Source organism: Neofelis nebulosa, chromosome 6 (assembly GCF_028018385.1).
Source record: "Neofelis nebulosa isolate mNeoNeb1 chromosome 6, mNeoNeb1.pri, whole genome shotgun sequence".
Lineage (NCBI taxonomy): Eukaryota > Metazoa > Chordata > Mammalia > Carnivora > Felidae > Neofelis > Neofelis nebulosa.
The window spans coordinates 142,632,136-142,644,920 of NC_080787.1; the positions used below are offsets into that span (position 1 = coordinate 142,632,136).

A 12,785-nucleotide genomic window follows, 5' to 3' on the forward strand; every position below is an offset into this window, starting at 1 on the left:
GGCACCCTAAAGCCCTACAAGTTTAAACAGATAGTAACAGAGCTTCAAAATACGTGTAGCAAAAACTGATAAAAACTGCCAGAAAAAAAAATAGAAAACTCACCATTACAGTCAGAGATTTCAGTGCCTTTCTCTGCTGCCACCAGTGATACATTTGTTACAACTAACATCTCATTATCATCCAAAATCCATAGTTTACATGACTGTTCACTCTTGGTGCTGTACATTCTATGGGTTTTGAAAAATCTATAATGGCACGTATCCACCAGTAGAGTAACATACAGAATATTTTCATTGCCCTGAAAGTCCTCTCCTTAACCCCAACCCATCAACCTCTGATTTTTTACTGTCTTCATAGTTTTGCGTTTTCCAGAATGTCATACAATTAGAATCATACAGTAGTAGCCTTTCCAAAACTGGCTTCTTTAACTTAGAAGATTCATTTAAGGTTCCTCCATGATTTTTCATGGCTGGATAGCTCATATCCATTTAGCACTTAATAACATTCCATTGTCTGGATAGGCCACAGTTTGTTTATCCATTCCCCTAGTAAGGAAATCTTGGTTATTTCCAAGTTTTGGCAACTGTGAACAAAGTTTCTATAAATATCTGTTGTGCAGATTTTTGTGTGGACGTAAGTTGTCAAGTCCTTTGGATAAATACCACAGAGTGCAACTGAAGGATAGTATGGTAAGGATAGGTTTTGTTCTGTAAGAAACCGCCAAACTCTCTTCTAAAATAGCGGTGCTCTTTTTCAGTCGCATCATCAACGCATGAGAGTTCCTGTTGCTCCACTCCCCCACTGGCATTTGGTGTTGTCGGTGGTCTGGGTTTGGGCCATTCTAACGGGTTGTTTTAATTTGTATTTTCCTGAACGACAGCAAGATGCTAGGCATCTTTCATATGCTTATTTGTCTTCTGTATCTTTGAGGAGGTATATACGCAAATATTTTGCCCATTTTTTAATTGTGTTGTTTGTTTTCTTTTTGTTGAGTTTTAAGCATTCCTTGTATATTTTGGATAGCAGTCCTTTATCAGATATGCCTTTTGCAAATAGTTTCCTAAGTCTGTGGCTTGTCTCCTCATTCTCCGGCAATGGTTATATATTTTAATGCAGCATCTTTTAACACTAGCTATGCCTTTGGTTCACCAAGTTTAGCCAGGTATATATTGAAAAATAAGATAAAAATAAAAATATTGCCAGGAACACAAAATAACAAAATACACTAATACATACTGTCATCCAAGCATTTGCTTCTATATTTTCTCTATGCTGAGAAAATGTTAAAAATCCACTTAGACTTAGAAAATGGACAAAATGAATTCTGTTGAGGTTGTTCTTCAGTGAGTCAGATTTTTCCATGTGATTGTAGGCACCCTTTGAGATCACGGAGTGAAGAGTAACAGAAAGATAATGAGAAGGGAAATAGAATTATATCATTTGATACTTTGCTCCCAGCAATCATTACTGTTACAGCATTTTAAAATTGTGGAAACTTTTAAGTTTTCCTTTAGGGAAATGGTTGTTGGTTTTAATTGTTGAAAGTAATGTGAGGGATCATTCCCACATACGCAGCTGAAGTTGTTAAACTGAAAGGAATGAAAATTTCCAGTCTTTTATCAGGTGAAAAATGTCCAGATCCTGCCTATCAGGTCATCTTCCCCACTCTTCCCTATCTACTTTCATAGGTTTTGGAATTTTCCATAATAATAAAGGTAAATTTTTTTTGAGAGAGAAAGAGCATGAGCAGGTGAGGGGCAGAGAGATGGGGAGAGAGAGAATCCCAAGCAGGCTCTGCACTGTGAGCGTGGACCCAATGTGGGGCTCAGTCTCACGACTGTGAGATCATGGCCGGGGCCAAGACCGAGAGAAGGACACTCAACCAACTGAGCCACCCAGGTACCCCCAAAGTTAGATTATTTTTAATGAATGCTTAAATATATTGAAATTTATTAATGTGGCTTATTCAACTGATGAACCATGTGGAAAACATCTAACAAAGCTTTCATCAAAGAAAATTTGAGGTAAGCCAAAGATTTAAATATATAAGATAAAGTAATAAAACTATGAGAAGTAAATATAGGGCAATTTCTTCCTTTTTGGAGAGGAGAACGCTTTCCTAAGCAATACACAAAACCCAAATTCCAGAAAGATTAGTGAGTTAAGACTGTATAAAAAAATGTTTTTTTCTGCACAGAAAAAAATACCAAAGTCAAAATACAAATGATCAACTGGGAAAAATATTTCAACACATATGACAATGAGCTCATTTCCTTCATATATAAAGACCTCTTACAAATCAGTTATAAAAGGCCATTAAACCAACAGAAAAAATGACAAAGAACTTAGAGGCAGTTCATAGAAAAGAAACACAAATGGTTTATAACATGAAATCATCAAGAAATGAAAAGTAAAATGTCAGTGTTATACAGTTTTTCATTTATTGGAAGCAATTCTTAAAATCTATGTCATTAAGATAGATATTTAAGTGAAAAAAAAAAACAAGATATAGACCAATCTATACAGTGTGCCTCTACCTGTTTAAAAACAACTATATTTATAAATATGTGTGTAGGGGCGCTTCGGTGGCTCAGTCAGTTGAGGTTCTGACCCTTGATTTTGGCCCAGGTCGGGATCCTGGGGTCATGGGAGTGAGCCCGACCATGGCCTCCACACTGAGCATGGAGCCTACCTAAGATTCTCTCTCTCTCCCCTTGCCCCTCTCCCACTTGCATGTGATCTCTCTCTAAAAAAAGTAAAAAATAAATATATGTGCGTATATACATATATATGTATGCATGCTTAGATTTGCATAGAACATTCTAGAAGAACATTATGCAAACTGGGTACTGTGGTTTCTTCCATGGTGGGAGTCTGGAAATTTTGGATGAAGAATAAATATAACTTTTCAACCTGTGTTTTTCCATAATGTTTAAAATTTTTTTTGAGGGGAGGGCACAAGTGAGCAAGGGACAGAGAAAGAGAGGGAGAGAGAGAGGGAGAAGCGGGGCTCACTGAAGTGAGGCATGAGCTCACCCTAAGCTGGGCTCAAACTCACGAACCATGAGATCATGACCTGAGCCGAAGTCAGATGCTTAACCAACTGAGCCACCAAGGCGCCCAAGTAATGTTTAAATTTTTAAATGAATGTCTGCATCACCTTATCAGTGAAGTATAATTAATAAAACAAACTAAATTATTTTATTCAACAAGTATTTTCTGAGCATCTGTTTTATACCACTCACTCTTTTAAGCACTGGGAGTACAGATAGTGGACAAAAACGTGAGTCTCTGTCCTCAGAGCTCTAATGTGCTCCTGGGAGGAAAATAATAAAAGTCTCTGTTGAATTCTGTTCAGTCTAGTAATTTTGACCACAATTTCATGAACATTTCCTTTGGACGTCCCTTTGAAAGGGTGGACCTACGCCAGCCGACTCCATCTTGTTCTGTGTCCTTCACCTTGACCACGCCTCCTCCCCTTGAGTAACCTCCCACTCACCTGCCTAACAGGACTCTGACCCTTTCCCAGCCAATCGGCTGAGGCCACAGCCATTACCTCACCAACTGCCCCTAGGCCCCAATAAAACCTTTGTCCTTTTGAAACTCGCTCTCTCTCCCCGGTATCTCACCCCTGCGTGGGTGCAGGTAGGGGATTGGGCTTGAGCTAGCTCAAATAAAGGCTCTTTGCTTTTGCATCAGACTCGGCTCCCTGGCGGTCTTTGGGGATCACGAATTCTGGGCATAACACCTTGTTTTATTTAAGTGAATATATTCAATTTCATATAACATAGTTACTATAGTTTCTTATTGATACAACTGTCATTGTCATAATTTGGATAGACTTTGCTGACTTAGGAGAAGCAAGACAAGGTTCATCCTTTATGCCTCCACATGTATTCATAATGTTTAAGAATTTTGTGCTCCTTGCAACAAAACATTGCTCATTCTCTTTGTTTTACAGTTTACATATTGAGAGTTAAGAAACTTCTCACTCCCTTGCCATTTAATTTGGTTTTTTATGATTTAAATCTAATTTATGCCCTGAGGATTCAGAACAAAGACAATTCCAAAGTCACTTACTATTCTCATTTCCATTGCACCTCCATATCTTTTCCCCTAGATATAAACAATTAGGCCAACAAAAATGTAAAATTGCGGCTGTCAAGACTGTTTCACTTGTTAAAAAAAATATGCATATTTTGATTAAATGATGGAGTAAGTGAAAGAACAATGTTTCTAAAGCATGTTTAATGAACCCTAAGATTGTTCTGTTCTGCCAGGAAGGTAGTTCCTTGGCCAATAAATTGGGGAAAGCTGCTTATTAAATTTCCCTACAACTAAACATTTTCTCCTCATTGGGGATTTATAACACATGTCAGCATATCAGTGGCCCTAAAAAAAAAATCCCTCAGTGAAGAAGTTTGCCTAATTTTTGAGCCTATCTTCCTCTCTTCTCTCTGCCACGAGTTAGCAATATGACCTCAAGAAAGACTCAGATTCTCTCCACCCTCATGGTTCCTATGTCTAAACTCTAAGTGTTGATGCCAGGTGATGTGTGAGGTTCCCATTCTACTTTATCATTCTAGATTCTTGGTTTCACCTCAGAAAAATTAAGCAACTTAGACATTCAGTGCTGTTGAATTATTCAAAACACTGTCAAGTAAAAAACTATCAGCTATTAGGGAATTCCATGTATGCTTTAAGATTGGTTAATGTGATAGGGAGTGATACTCAACCTAAAACACAGACTGGTGCATCATAAATAACAAGCCAAATAGTTTAAAGCTCTTTTGAAGGCTACTAAGCATAACCTCAGAAGACGACATAAAGAAACACTCTTAGGGGCGCCTGGGTGGCGCAGTCGGTTAAGCGTCCGACTTCAGCCAGGTCACGATCTCGCGGTCCGTGAGTTCGAGCCCCACGTCGGGCTCTGGGCTGATGGCTCGGAGCCTGGAGCCTGTTTCTGATTCTGTGTCTCCCTCTCTCTCTGCCCCTCCCCCGTTCATGCTCTGTCTCTCTCTGTCCCAAAAATAAATTAAAAATGTTGAAAAAAAAAAAAAAGAAACACTCTTAGACACCAAGCGGCACAAAAAAGTATTCATTTATAATCTAATTTTTTCTGGGAAACAGAAAAAAAGTTTAAAGTTACCTTTTTGAAAAAACAACTAAGAGTAATATTTATGAGTAACTATTCACATGAACAACTTTGTCATGACTTCCTAGATCAGTCATACAAAAAAGAAAATAGGATTCTCTACTCATTTGAGTGCCAAATAGTTCCATGCTAGCATTGTGTTATGAAAGGTCAAATGCCTCCAAAGACTGAAGAAACAAATGATAAAAAGAATAGATTTCCGGACAAGTCTATGCTACTTAAGTCATCTCCTGACATCAGAGGAATTTATATTCTCAGCTCAAATCAGGACCAGTTTCAGTTTTGAACCTTTGTTTTCCTCTCCACAAATTCTAGAGCACTTTTTGGCCCTGCTCTGGAATCCATGCTGCTAAAATTTTGTATTAGCTCAAAGCTAACCCGAAGTTTCCATCTGTACGAATTACAGCACAACATACCTCTGTCTCAAGGAGCACGCTCTTGTTTCCCAGGCAAGAAGAAAATGAAAAGACTCAGTATGTGTGGGGTGGGAAGAACTGAAATTCCATATTACCAACCAGAATACTTCCTCGTAGGGATAATCCCCTCTGATACAACACGTCAATAACCAAAAACAACAAATGCAGCATCCAATTTTTTTTTAAGTATGCTACAAAGGAGATCCAATTCAAACCACTCCCCCAGAACAAAATATGATGGGAAACAACCTTCCTTTTTAATAGAATACCAACAGGACATTTGAAATTATAGCCTCCCTTTCCACTAACACTCTGCCCAAGAAAGTTCTACTGGTTGCAACTCTAAAACCAATCCAAGAATTTTCCCTTACAGTGCCCTTCACGAGTATGTTCAGCCACGGAACCAGGTTTCCTAAGTGCTGCTTACCTCTTGACTTGTATCACTATACATTGCCTCCGACACTCCCAGGGGCAAAAATAGCCTTGCTTAGTTCTGAAGTTTGACACAGCTTTTTCCACAGTCTATTAGCTAAAGGTGAACCTTAATAAATGAATTTTTTGTTTCCATGTTTTAAAGACACAGCTCCCCCCAAGAACATTCTGCTACAATTTCATTAATTCACATTTATACACATGCAACTAAACAATCAAGGACCATGACATTTTCATACCTGATACCCTGCCAGACATTTGGCCTACTGATAACTTTTTATGAAGCAAATTCAACTTCTGGGGAAAGCCTGTGAATGACAAGTAGTTATCTGAGAGTCTAAGCTTAATAAATCAAGAAGATAAAATTCGTTGTTTTGTGTGTATGTTTAAAAACTTTGTGATTAAAAATCTTGAAAAAGTTTGAAGAGATTTTCTCCTTCAGGGATTTAAGCATTTTGTGGAAGTTCTGAGGCAATTCCCACCTCTCCTATGCCAGTTAAGAGTGCCCTTCTCCACCTCCGTCTTGTGCAGACTTCCAAATCATCAAGCCTTTGACAGAAAGACATTTAAAATGAGGAAAACTGAAATAACCTTACAAAATAAGTGATGCAGTCTTTGCTGTTGGGCAGTTAATATTTAGAGGGTCTAGATCAGGCATTCATCACCTCAAGGTTGGGTATGTAGGCCAACTGGGTTGGCGATCTGAATTAGCTCTCAGTTGGAAAGATCTGACTGGCTAATGCACACATTGGTGTTAGTAACTCATAACAACATAAAGACCTTTCTCTTCTAAGAATGTGTCCATTTTAACCCAGATATAACAGTGAAGAACATCTAGGACTAAAGAAATCTAGGCAGTGAACCGAGTGTTATTTCCAGCAAGCTATGCATAGCAATCACAACAAGCTATACACAGAAATCACAAAATCTCTCTGGATTTCAGCTCTCTATCCATTAAGTGGCAGCATTAGAGTAAATGGGGTCTAAATTCCCTCTTAGCTAAAATAGGTTTGGCATCTGATTCTATGGTGTGACATTGACACCAGGCACCTGAGACAGACGAGTAGGGGCCTCCCAACCTACGCAAGTGTAAGGTTAAGAATACTTGCCTGACGGGATAACCCACTGAGGGGTAGAAAATGATTAAACTTGAACTCAAACTTCACCTTGATGATAAATCAGTAGAGACAACTTATTAATAAAGGCCAGCCAATAGAAATGCTCCAAAGGGGGAAAACCTCCTGTAGCAGACAATAAACTAGAGTGCAAGACTCAGCTCAGCCATTTCTGGCTTGGACACACCATGGAACCATTCTGAGCCTCAGTTTCCTCAATGGATGTGTTACTATCTGGCCCACATACGGACAGCACAAAGTCTTTGTATCAATATAAGAAAATGCACATACACAACGCTCAGTTAATTGTAAAGCAGCCACAGCTCAGAGCTTCCACGTGAATAGGCATTTAGGATTTAGAAGGACATCTCCCTGTGAAAGAACAGAACAAAAACAAAAAAGCTAGAAAAACATTTTTGAAGAAGCAGCTTCCTACTTGCCCAATCCTAAGCTATAGACACTGAAACGTCCATAGGTGAAACTTCTCCAGGCTCTCCAAGAGAATAGAGGAGACTGTCAATGGAAAGGTCTCCATAATAAAAAGACTGCTAAACCTAAGTCTTTGTCGTACTTGCTCAACGCCCCGGAGGATGCAAGCAAAGAATCACAGGATCTTTCCTTTATTCCAGGAGACCGGACACATGCCGAGGAGGTAAGCACAGGGTAGAGGTCAGTGGACACATTAGTCCAAGGTACCCGAGTAATCATAAAGAAGAGGTACAGAATCTGGGGGTAGGGGGAAAGAAAAGATATTTGGCCACAGCCAAGACTGCCTGGGGACTATTGATTGGGGTGAACAGGGGAAAAAAGAAGAAAGTTTTTCTTACCTGAATGACCAGCTGGCCAGGAAGAGAAGTATTAGATACCAAAGCTAACTTGACCCAGGGACAAGCACAAGTACACAATATCAATGTGTAAGACAGTATGATCGGACAAAATGCTGTCAACCCCTAAATGAGGGAAGAAGAGAATCTAATGGCTGTTCTAAACATGACACCTAACCAAGTTCATTTGTTTTGATCAACTTTCCACGAATTTTTGGAAGAGTATAAGAAAAACATCCCAAGAATGTTGGGTAAAAATTCAACTTTAAACATGACGATAAATAATGTCAGTGCATATGGGTAACCCTGCTGCCAAGAAGAAACTGAGTGGGGAACCAGAGTTAGATCAAGACTGGAAGGATGTGTGTTCTGATCATTTTGTTGAACAACAGTTGAAAAAATTTGAAGCCAGGGAATTTCCCAAGAGAGAAACTCTGGAGGCAGCAAGACAGAGAGCCAAGAAGTAAATCAGAGTAGACGCTATAGTTGAAAGGCTTAGGGAGAAATTTAAGAGAGATAGAGCATAATGCCTTAAGGTAGAAGTGGTAGAAAGCCCTGAGTCCTGAAGTCTTATAGAAGTGATAATTTGGATATATGATCCATCCTGAAAGAGCTGAATCCAGGAGGATGAGTACAGAGAAAGGCCCCACATTTGACCAAAGTGGAGCCTTTGAGAGCAATGGTAAGAAACACGAGCCTGTGGGGCATAGACAGAGGTCCTCAATGCCCGAAGTCGGTCCAGGATCAGGAAGGGAAGCTCTTGCTGGTTGGCTCCCAACGCAAAGCACACAGGAGTTGATACTGAATGCAAAGTAAAAATGACCACACCCCATGTCTAGAATGCTGCTGCTAGGAAGAATACCAAAACTTGAAAGCGAAGTCACCTCAGAGAGCATCCCTGAGGCTTACTTGCTCTGCTCACTTACTCTGCTTTGGTAAATGCTCTGGTGTCTCTCTCCTCGCACTAGCTTGCTGGCTTCTCAGCTCCGAATAGCTGGCGTTCCTCTCAAGGCAATGGATTTATTTGTACATAACTTTGGAACGTTTACGAGTGTTCACAAAATGAAACTAAATGGTACTCTTGTCCTAGCTCAAACCTTGTTTGACAATTCCCTCTCAAGTCCCCTTTACCTACGCAAAAGTGGCTCTACTTGATTAATCAAGTTGAAAACCCAGCTACAGGAAATCTCGGCAATTTGTGTTCCAGGGTGAAATCTAGTTCTAGCTGGAAAACTTTGGCCACATTTGACCAAGAGACTTCAAGTTCAGATCCTTCTCTTTGACAGATGGCTGTAACTAAATCTAACCAAGAAAAGGTACCGTTAATTCATATGATATAAGGGAACTTAAAAGGTATTCTTGTTGGTTCTCTTGTAATAAAACACCTGGAAAATATTAGGTATTCAATAGGCATGTGGTAAATGTTGAATATTCAAAAACAGGCTCCCATCACATTATATGATTTACATTCAGACTCACTAGTGAGAACAATCATTTGCCTTTTTTTTTTTTTTTTTTTTTTTTTTTTTTGGCCAGGACGGCAAGAGAGTGTAGGATTTATGGTCCAACAAGGAACCAGAAAATAAGGCTTCTAGCAAAATTTGCTTCAGACTTTCAACAGGTGGAAAGAACAAGGTCGTTATAACTGACCTGCAATTTAAATGAATTGAGAACATGTTCTTGTTGCAACCATTAATTTGCTAAATGAGCAGAATCGTCAAATATGTTCCAGAAGCAAACCTCCCCAATACTATGCTATACTCTGCAGTATCCAAACAGAATAATCATAAACAAGTAGCCTAAAAAGTATGGTTTCTGTGTTGGAAGCCATTGGCTCAATTTTTGAAAAGATTAAAGGTCTTACATTAAACGTGATTTAGTGTAAGCTCACCACTTCTAATCTATAGGAATGAACAATGTTAAATTGAGGCTCCTGGGAAGTATTCTGAGTCAGCTTCATTTCTTTCCTGAGAGGTCTGTATTTTCCTATTTTAAACCAAGGTTCAGTATCAATATACACATTTGCCCATAAGTAGTTAAGTGTTCTGTTTCTCTCTGACATTACAGAAGAGTGCACGAGACTCCTAAGAAAGCATTTTCCTCCATGAGAGGAAAAAAAGAACTCCTACCCTGTTCAAATTTGAAATCAAATTTCACAAATTTCTGCCGAGCATTTTCAAAGAGAGTATATAAAATGAATAACAAGTCTAAAGAAAACTAACTATGGATCAATTAAAAAGGGAAGCAAAACTATATTTTTAGTTTTGTGCAGATTAAGTGATTAGCCTCACACAATGATGTTTTCCTACTAAAAGAATGTTGTTCTCCTAGGGGTAATTATGGTAATAAGAATTAGGGTAATTTAAACTCTATTGAAAAGGGGATTTAAGAGATTTTTTAAGGAGATTCTTATGTTGCAGAGAAACCCAAGAATATGCTTGAAATCCTGGTTATTTGTGCTGTCATTAATAGCTATGCAGGAACCGCATTAATTTTATGTATCAAAGGGATCAACAATTATAGATTAACCCACTATAATCACCTGATATCTCTTTAACTGGAGAGTTTCCATTTGCTAGATGCTTAGATTGCAGTTGTAGATTTTATACTGATGGTCCCAAAGTACCATCACATTACATTATTTTCCAAATCAGAATATTTAAACTTTTCTTCCAATATACAACTTGCGGAAGAAAATATCCTCCCAAGTAGCCACAAACGTTTCATGTCTAGCAAATGACCACATTGATCCAATAATCTGGAATCCCTAGCTAGATTCAATTTATGAAAGGATGCCCTTTTATGGATTTCGCAACCGCCTGATTTTCATTTTGTAAATGTCTTTCATTGTTCAGTGCCTTTATTCATCCGCATTCAATGATGAAGTGACTCTACTGTTAAAGGCCCAATGCCACAGGTTAAATCAGATAAATGAGTCATGCCGGATCTGCTCCCTAAAAGTGCTTGCCAGCAATACGGATGAGTTTATCACTAGCACTTAAAATGACTTTTATTCTTTCCCCTTGAATGTTTTCTAGGGCTGTAGTAACAAAGTCCTACCAACTGGGTGGCTCAAAACAACAAGAAATTATGCCTTCACAGTTCTGGAGACCAGAAGTCTGAAATCAAGATGTTGGCAGGGCCCTGCTCCCTCCTAAACTGGAAGGGAGAGTCCTTCCTTGCCTGTTCCTAGACTTCTGGTGTTGGGTGGCTATTCATTGGCATTCGTTGGCTTGCAGCTCTGTACCTCCAGTCTCTGTTTTCATCATCGCACGGCATTCTCCCTGTGCGGCTGTCTTTACAAGGCTGCCTTCTTATTAGGACACCAGTCGTATTGGATTAGGGGTCCAATCCATGATGAAACTCACTTTAATTCAACTAATGACAACCACAACTACTTTATTTTCAAATAAGGTCACGTTCTGAAGTACAGGGGGTTAGGGCCCCAGCATATCTTTTGGGGGGAGGGAGGCACAACTGAGCCAATAACACCCCCTAATACCTTTAATCCTCCTCTGCCACAAAGCTCTTGTATGCCAAATGAGTCTCTACATGGTCAGAAACTGGAATAGGAGTGAGGGCAGAAGTCCCCATTGGTTTATAATGTGTTTGCTTTCTTCCACACCATACAGCATGCTGGTTGGGAATTTTTATCCCAGTTTTTATAGATGAGAAGACTCACATTAAATGGCTCAGTTGGTAGCACCCAACTGTTACACGTCACGGGCAGCCTGGGTCTCCTCACTTCTGGCTCTCAGCTGTCCCCACTAATACATAGAGCCTAATATAAAGGCCCATCCAGTAGGAGTCCACTGACACTCAAAATGCAAATTGAATGTTTTCAAATCAGATAAGGTATTATTATAAAAGGGTCCCGAGAAGGATCCTTGTGGTGATGAAACTGTGTACCTTGACTGGGGCTGTGGATAGCCCGGGGATGGTCCTGAGCACCTTGAATGCCATTGTCCCCCAGGCCTCCTTCCTGCCTGCCAGTTTGGGTGATGGTCCCCACATAATCCCACCAGACTGCCTAGAGGTTGGCTACGGTGACAACCATACATGCCATCGTGTCAGGGCATGGGAAATTAGCTGAAGAAAAAGGAAAAATTCCTTTTTATTACCTCCTCAGTCAGGAAATGGAAAGGAAGTTCACTTAAAGAGATTTCAAAGTAAACGATGCATCTGCTCAGACCCACGCTTAGCCTCCTAATTCTTGGCCTGGAACCACTAGTTTATGTAAGAAGATCTCTAGTGTGAATAAAAACAACAGAGGGCCCGGTAGCACAGTGGTCAGGCCACAGGGGAGACACACAGAGATCTGGGTTTGAGCCCCGTCTCTGCCCCTGCATCGTGTGGGGGTTTAGACAGAGTACTTTTCCTCTCTGGCCTTCAGGTTCACGGAGATGCCAACGGTGCTGTCGCTTAGGGTTGTTTCGAGCAGTGACTGAAATTGTTCATGTAGAGTGAAAGTGCCAGTTATAGTGCCTGGAACACATAGCAAGTGTTCAGTAATATCATTGGTCTTTATTCAGTGCTCCACACGTGAAATGTTCAGAAAATGCTACGGACTCAATTCAAAAGTCTGTTGTGCCTCCGTTTCTAGTTCAGTTCATACTCCGCCCTGGGCTGTTTGGACATGAGGTTTCTTGTCTGTTAGGTTAATTCTTGCGTTTCTAATCTTAACTCATTTTCATTAATGTATTCAGACATTTTTGAAAGGGTTTATCCACATTCTAGTAATTGGGTGAATTTAAGCTAGCTGAATTTCACTTTTCAAATGCTTCTATTTCAACAGTCATTCAGTTTGGGAGCCCTGGCTTTGGCTTGCAACCGTTCATCTTT

General features: G+C 39.7%; 1 protein-coding gene across 8 annotated transcripts in view; it reads right to left on the bottom strand.

Moving 5' to 3' along the window:
• The window catches only part of IPCEF1 (interaction protein for cytohesin exchange factors 1), a 180,556-nt gene that overhangs the window by 163,368 nt on the left and 4,403 nt on the right, over positions 1-12,785 (bottom strand). The window contains exon 1 of one of the 8 annotated variants that reach the window (XM_058735731.1): positions 8,870-10,192. The exons of the other annotated variants lie outside the window; for them this stretch is intronic. The gene's annotated coding sequence lies outside the window, so the exon portion shown is untranslated. Of the gene's footprint in view, positions 1-8,869; positions 10,193-12,785 lie in introns of those variants that run through there. 8 annotated transcript variants of the gene reach the window in all.